Raw genomic sequence first — 8,238 nt, 5'->3', positions numbered from 1 at the left:
GTGATGCACCATGTTAGATGTCCCGGTTTTGTGACTGTCGTAGACATAAACAGCGTCGCAGCTCTTGCAAATCACGTAGCCAGCATTACTATCATCCTGATTTACAACCTCATAAAAACGAGTCCACGCTGAACTTTTCTGGCCTTTTTTTCCCCTGGTCTTTAGTATTCCCTTTTTTAGTTTGTCGCGTACCACGTTTGCTGCCGGCGTTGCCATCTCTTTTTTTTTCTTCTTCTGTTGTGGCAAATGCTGCAGGTGCCTGCTCGTTTTTCGTATGTGGGTAACAACATTTAACTATGTATATATATTTCCAAATTGGTTTAACTGCCACCTGCCTGAATCTATTTAAAATCAATTTTTTTTTAATTTCAACCGCCCGACCCGACCCGCGGATAAAATCTAATTTTTTTTTATTTCAACCACCCGACCCGCGGATAATCCGCGGACTCCGCGGTTGTGTCCGCAAACCGCGCATCTCTAATATATATATAAATATATATATATATATATATACATATATATATATATAAGAAATACTTGCATTTCAGTGAATTCTCGCTATAAATATACTCTTCCCCCTTAAACTGTATTCTATTTTGCGTCCTCTTCTGCTGATGTTTTCAACCCCCCCCCCCCCCCCCTTTCCAGGCTAAAAACAGTACGGTTGACGTCCGCAATTGGGGGCTAATTATGGCGTCCTTCGGCTTCTTCGTCAGATTCCAGTATTTATTTTTTGTTAATTTTGTTAACCATATCTGTTTTGAAGTAATTATGGACCCAGGGGACAAAATAATGCAGTTAATTAATGAAGGTAATAGTTTTACATGCCTTTATCCACACGGTTCATGCAGGAAAATGGGCTCCAGTTCTGTAGATGACGTCACACTGGAAGCGGGGCGGTGTATCGAGTCTGGTGATGGAAAGGGGGTGTTAAACATAGACATCTTATAAGTAGACGCAGCATTGGCTGCTGTGACGCGAGAAATTGGGCCGCCATCTTGAAGTGGTGATGAGGAGCCGGCGAGCAGCCTAAACTGACAGTTGACAGGTAGAAAACAAAGATGCCGGGCTGGTGTTCAGCGTTTTCCTGCTCAAATGAGCGGGCTGTTGAAAATAGGAATCGGGGGATTACTTTTCACAAGTAAGATTTAACATTAACGTACTATTGGTTGCATTTTGTGAAAAGAATATTACCACAGACTTGAGAAGGAGCAAAGATCTTCAATAGTACTGAAATCGTAGCCGCTAGCAAACAAGAGTATGACCATAATAGAATTGCTTGTCAATGAAATTAATTACATTTAAAAATGTCATACTTGAATAACAAAGTTGAAATAAATTATGAAGATAAAGACTGTAAAAGCCAACACAGAATTAAGACAGAATTTGGTTTTATTCTGAATCCAGTGAAACAGGTTGGTGGTTTTAGCTGATATAAAGACTTTCAGGTGTTTATAGATGTTTATGTTTAAGTATTTGGCAGACGTTTTATCCAAAGCGACATACATAAAAAAATACATATGAAACAATCACTGTAAACATGATCATTTAAGGGAAGAATGTAATACAAAATATCAATACAAAGTGTCAAGACAGAATAAACTCTCTGCTGCTGCAGCAACAGAGATACAGTCTATAAGATATATAGATATCTAAAGTATTCATACATTGTTTATGTAGGATATACGCATGTTTATATAACCTAATCATATTGTTTCCTCAATTTAAAAATACCTGACCGTTTTTTCCCCCCTTCTCTGGGATTATATTCCCAGTTTTGATCTCGGACATCTGGCATACTTGCCAACCTTGAGACCTCCGATTTCGGGAGGTGGGGGGTGGGGGCGGGGGGCGTGGTTAAGATATATATATATATATATATACACATATATATCTATAAGAAATACTTGACTTCCAGTGAATTCTAGCTATATATATATATATTTTTATATATAGCTATATATATATATATTTTTATATATATATATATATATATATATATATATATATATATATATATATATATATATATATATAAATAAATAAATAAAATAAATACTTGAATTTCAGTGTTCATTTATTTACACATATACACACACATAACACTCCTCTACTCATTGTTGAGTTAAGGGTTGAATTGTCCATCCTTGTTCTATTCTCTGTCACTATTTCAGAACACACACATTATACAAATATACATTATAAAATCAATAAGAAAACGGGAGCTCTAATTTGGGAGTCTGAATTAGGATCAGAAGTTCCTATATAAACATTGCGTACTCACGTCGCCATTTTGTATTGATTACTGCAGCTGTACACTGGATTCATTCACAAATACAAACTACAACTCACAAACACTTTAGAGTTAGGCTCCACCATCAGAATGTGTACTTAAACTTATAAAGATCACATGGATATTATTCAGTGAGTTGATTCACCAAAACTAACCTGTTATACAGGAGGAAAAAGCACACAGGACGTTTCAATTGTTCACAGACTGGTCGCTCTCATCAGAATGACAAGACACTTCCGGTCTGCAGGTGATAGCATTCAATTGGGAAGAAACGCCCTACTACCCCCTACTGACCAATGTGAATACTGATAAATGTGTAATGACAGCTCCAAAAACGAATTCAAACCACAAAATAAAATAAATAAATCAACACAAAAATGTGACACATTATGGGTGGGTCACATATGCATGTACAGTAGATGGCAGTATTGTCCTGTTTAAAAGTGTCACAACATTGCTGTTTACGGCAGACGAACTGCTTTACGGTAGACGAAAACTTGACTGCTGTTGTTGTGTGTTGTTACCGCGCTTGGAGGACGTTAATGAAACTGCCTAACAATAAAACCACATAAGAAACCAAGAACTCTCCCTCGATCATTCTACAGTTATAACGTGATTGGGCAGGCATGCTGTTTATATTGTGGGAAAGCAGACGTGAGAACAGGCTGTCAACACGTCACTCAGGTCCGCATGGAGCTGGAGGGGGCGTGGCCTCCAGCTCCGCCTGAATTTCGGGAGATTTTCGGGAGAGGCGCTGAATTCCGGGAGTCACCCGGAAAATCCGGGAGGGTTGGCAAGTATGACGTCTGGTCACTTATAGCATATAAGAATATTCTATTACTGTTAAGCAAACTATGAATAATAAAACACGCCAAAACATGTGTCCTTTATCATAGCTACACGTATGACAAAAAAGCACGTGAAAATCCGTGGTATTTAGTGAGGTAAGAAGAATTAAATGCGCTAACAGTTCATTGCTCCTGCCAAATGAATTGCACTGAGTGGAGCGGATCACCACTCCAAGATGGCGACCCCGCGGCTCGTCAGCGCCAGTAGGCAGTAGCGCTCCATGCTGCGTCCCCTTAGAAGATGTCTATGGTGTTTTATTGTGTACATAAAACCCTTTATAACAATTTTATCATACTATACCATGAGAGTTGTCCTGGCTGTTCCACCGATATTTGCAAAAATCAGGTTCCCCCAGAGATCATTTCAAGGTACATTTTATCTACATTTCTTTTCAATGTTGATTTAACTGTTCTCTTCCTTATTAACAGGTGACTTACTAATGCTAAATGTTAGCTTCATTAGCATTGTTAGCAAATCCCTAATAGGGGAACTTCAGAAGAATGCTATTAGCCTATTTTAGTTAGTAGCTTGAGCCCTCGGCCGTATGAATACAACATGTCAAAGATGAATAAAGTGACATAACAATAACAACTTATTTAAAAAGTGTCAAGTTGTGAGTTTTTATCACCTCCATTCGGGTTCTTCTTGGCTTGCTCCCTGGTTTTCTGTCCCGCCTTCGTATAGCTTCGTTGATTGGTCCGTGCTGTGGCTCGTTTCCTGGTTGTAAGTCCTGCTTCTTTACGATCATTGGGTGATTATTATGTCAATCAATATACAAGCCTGTTCTGATTGGTTGTCATGTCATTCAATGAAAAGCGTGTAAGAGTAGTTTATATATGGTTACTGTTTCTACAATCGACATAGCAAAGTTAGCTTTAAGTATTTTATCTATAACACGAACGCAAGTGCCCACATTACCATAAATACTTAATTTAAGAAACCAAAATAATTAAATAATAATAAAAAAGAAAACATTAAATTAAATAGGGATATTACCCGACTTTAGTGAATAGTTTTGGAAAGTTGAATAATAATATGTATATTTCTCAAATAAATGTTCAATAAAATTAAAATACAGCGTCACCACTTTAGTCATAATTTTTGCGCTTTAGAAACTTTTTCTGTTTGATATTGTCATTACTGCCAAAAGTGGTCTTAATTAAAAAAATAATCTCCGAAACATGATTGTTTCCATTTTTTTGAGAAACGTTCAATAGAGCAGTGTTTTTCAACCACTGTGCCGCGGCCGTGAGATACAGTCTGGTGTGCCGTGGGAGATTATGTAATTTCACCTAATTGGGTTAAAAATATTTTTTTTGCAAACCAGTAATTATAATCCGCAAATAACGTGTTGTTGTTGAGTGTCTGAACTGTCTTGAGCTCGGCAGAGTAACCGTGTAATACTCTTCCATATCAGTAGGTGGCAGCAGGTAGGTAATTGCTTTGTAGATGTCGGAGACAACAACGATGGTTTGTCGTGATCACAATACTTAGACGACAGCTGGAGGCAGTGTGCAGGTAAAAAGGTATCTAGTGCTTAAACCAAAAATAAACAAAAGGTGAGTGCCCCTAAGAAAAGGCATTGAAGCTTAGGGAAGGCTATGCCGAACGAAACTAAAACTAAACAAAAACAGAATGCTGGACGACAGCAAAGACTTACTGTGGAGCAAAGACGGCGTCCACAATGTACATCGGAACATGACATGACAATCAACAATGTCCACACAAAGAAGGATAAAAACAACTGAAATGGTCTTGATTGCTAAAACAAAGTAGATGCGGGGAATATCGCTCAAAGGAAGACATGAAACTGCTATAGGAAAATACCAAAAAAAGAGAAAAAGTCACCAAAATAGGAGCGCAAGACACTTCACACAGGAAAACAGCAAAAAACTCCAAATAAGTCAGGGCGTGATGTGACAGGTGGTGACAGTACACCTACTTTGAGACAAGAGCTATAGTGATGCATGGTTAGTTATGCTTTAAAGTCATATCCAACAATTGCGACAACGACTTTTTACTGTCAACTGAGTTTAGTTTTTTAATGATTTCTGCTGGTGGTGTGCCTCCGGATTTTTTCAACGCAAACAATTTGAAAAACTCTGCAATAGAGTATGTGTAATGTAGCAGATTGAGTTAAATTATAATAAAAAATATTAAGGAAAATATTATTAAAGTGGACATACTGTAGACCAGTGTTTTTCAACCTTTTTTTTAGCCAAGGCACATTTTTTTCATAAAAAAAATACAAAGGCACACCACCAGCAGAAAAGGTTAAAAAATTAAACTCCACCAGGTTGTCGTGCCTTATTTTGAGTTTGTTGTTGTTTCCTGTGTGTATTGCTTTAGTTCCTGTCTAGCGCTGTTATTTTGGTGACCCTTCCTGTTTTGTTGGTGTTCTCCTGTAGCAGCTTCACGCCTTCCTATTGCCCGCCCCTGCTTTGTTTTCGCAATCAAGACTATTTAAGTTGTGCGTACGCTATCCTTCTTTGAGGGGACATTGTTGATTGTCATGGCATGTACGGGATGTGCTTTGTGGACGCCGTCTTTGCTCCACACGCTGGAAGTTTTTGCTGTCGTCCAGCATTCCGTTTTTGTTGACTTTGTAGCAGAGGTGTGGACTCGAGTCACATGACTTGGACTCGAGTCAGACTCGAGTCATGAATTTGATGACGTTAGACTCGACTTGACAAAATGTAAAAAGACTTGCAACTCGACTTAGACTTTAACATCAATGACTTGTGACTTCACTTGGACTTGAGCCTTTTGAATTGACATGACTTGACATGACTTGCTACTTTCCCCAAAACCCAAAGATGAAAAAGTTATTCGGGAGCGCTCCGTATTTTTCATTGTGTACTTGTCTATCAGCGTTGCGTGTGTCAGCTGGTGTGGTCTCAGTACAACAGCCATTCAAATTAGATCTACTTTGTTTTCATCACACAGCATTCATCCAATCAAATTGCAGGACAACCAAGGAAGAAGACATGTCCAAACCACACGCCAGTGAACAAAAAATGATACCTAAAATCATTTTGTTTGGGTATAAAAATTACGAGGTGGTCAACACAAAACGGTTTGCAGTATGCAACACATGCGGTTCGAAAATTACTGATGGAGAGGCAACAACTTCCAACTTCGTCCGGCATTTGAAGTTGCACAAAGAAGGGTAAGTTTTGAATGTAAGATAACGTTTATTGGCTAAGTAACGTGACTTTTATTTGCTGTGTAGTTAAATCAGTGAGGCTGTAAACTCACTGCTAACGTTATAACGTTATTGCAAACACGGGAATCTGTTGCAGTTCACTACCTTATTCATACTTTTTGTTCAGTGATTTTTTTTAAGCAGGGTTACGTTAGTCAATATATCACACGTAACGTTAGACGGCGGTCAGCAGCACCGCGTATTTTAGCCACCTAAAAAAAGACAAAAATAGTAAAATAAAGGTCAGTTAAAATGTATACTATATTATGAATATGTGTACCGTTTTAGCTAGCTTTCTGACATACTGTTGGTTGTTTACCTCAGTGGTCCCCAACCACCGGGCCGCGGCCCGGTACTGGTCCGTGGATCGATTGGTATCGGGCCGCACAAGAATTTTATTTTCTTTCTTCTTTTTTTAATTAAATCAACATAAAAAACACAAGATACACTTACAAGTAGTGCACCAACCCAAAACAACTCTCTCCCCCCTTTTGTTCTGGGCATTGAACATGAAGACTCTTCCTTCACTGTTCCGAGTGGCCATGAGAGTCTGGGCAGTGCCTGCCTCCAGTGCTCCAGTGGAGCGAGTTTTCAGCCATGGTGGCATCATACTACGCCCCCATCGTGCACAAATGACTGACAGACTCTTGGCTAATTTGGTCTTTTGCAAATGCAATGCAGCATAGGGCCCTGACATATAAAAAGTACAATTTTTTTGTTATGTTCACGTATATGTCATGTTTTTTCAATGTTAACACTTTTGTACAAATAAGTACATTTGCACTTTATTTTTCAATGTGTTTGTTCTGTAAAGGAATGAGTTAATGTTTAAAATGACTGGTTAATAGTGCTATTATAAAGTGCAATGTCAGCACAATTTTCTTTCCTGCAATTTAAAATGCACTTGTTTTAATAAATAAATACAGCGTTTGAAAAGCATACACAATCTGTGTTAATATATTAGTCTGTGGTTAAAAGGACTTGAAAGGACTCGAAACTCAAAATGCAGGACTTAGGACTTGACTTGAGACTTTCCAGTCTTAACTTTGGACTTGACTCGGGGCTTGCCTGTCTTGACTCGGGACTTGACTCGGATTTGAGGGCAAAGACTTGAGACTTACTTGTGACTTGCAAAACAATGACTTGGTCCCACCTCTGCTTTGTAGCCAGTTCAGTTTTACTTTTGTTTTACAAATCCATCCCTATGCTTTAGTGCCTTTTCCTAGCGGGACTTGCCTTTTGTTGATTTTTGTTTTAAGCGTTACATACCTTTTTACCTGCACGCTGTCTCCCGCTGTGCTCTACCTATTGGGATCACGACAAACCATCCTCGACGCGTTCCGACTTGTACAAAGCAATGAACTACCTGCTGCCACCCAGGCCCGGCCCTAACCAATCTGGCGCCCTAGGCAAGATTTTAGGTGGCGCCCCCCCACATCGGCAGTGAAGTGTATATACTCACAAGAAACCGAATAGCTTTGTCTTTGACCTTTTTTTTACTTAAAGAAAGCAAATTAACAATCAGAATAGTTAACAAGATTAAAAAAAAATATGAATAAATAAATGAATGCAAAAAATAAAAAATGAATATATGAAATACAATATTTTTTACATACATATTGCTTAATTAACATTAATGATGTGCACTTTAACAACTAGGCTTACAACTATACCTAATATATAAAGGGGTGGAAAAGTGACTATTACCTGCAGGGCAAACATTAGCTAACCAGAAGGCAATAACAATGTAAACAAAAAACACCTGCTTAAAAGATCTAATACAAATGTCCCTGAGGAATGTAAGGTGGGAGTACTGTAATTACCTAACGTTACATTATTATTTTCCATAACAATTTACCCCCCTCCACAATATTAACCCGACGTTAAAACA

Source organism: Nerophis lumbriciformis, linkage group LG14 (assembly GCF_033978685.3).
Source record: "Nerophis lumbriciformis linkage group LG14, RoL_Nlum_v2.1, whole genome shotgun sequence".
In the NCBI taxonomy this organism is placed as follows: Eukaryota; Metazoa; Chordata; class Actinopteri; order Syngnathiformes; family Syngnathidae; genus Nerophis; species Nerophis lumbriciformis.
Note: the sequence above shows the minus strand (reverse complement) of the source record.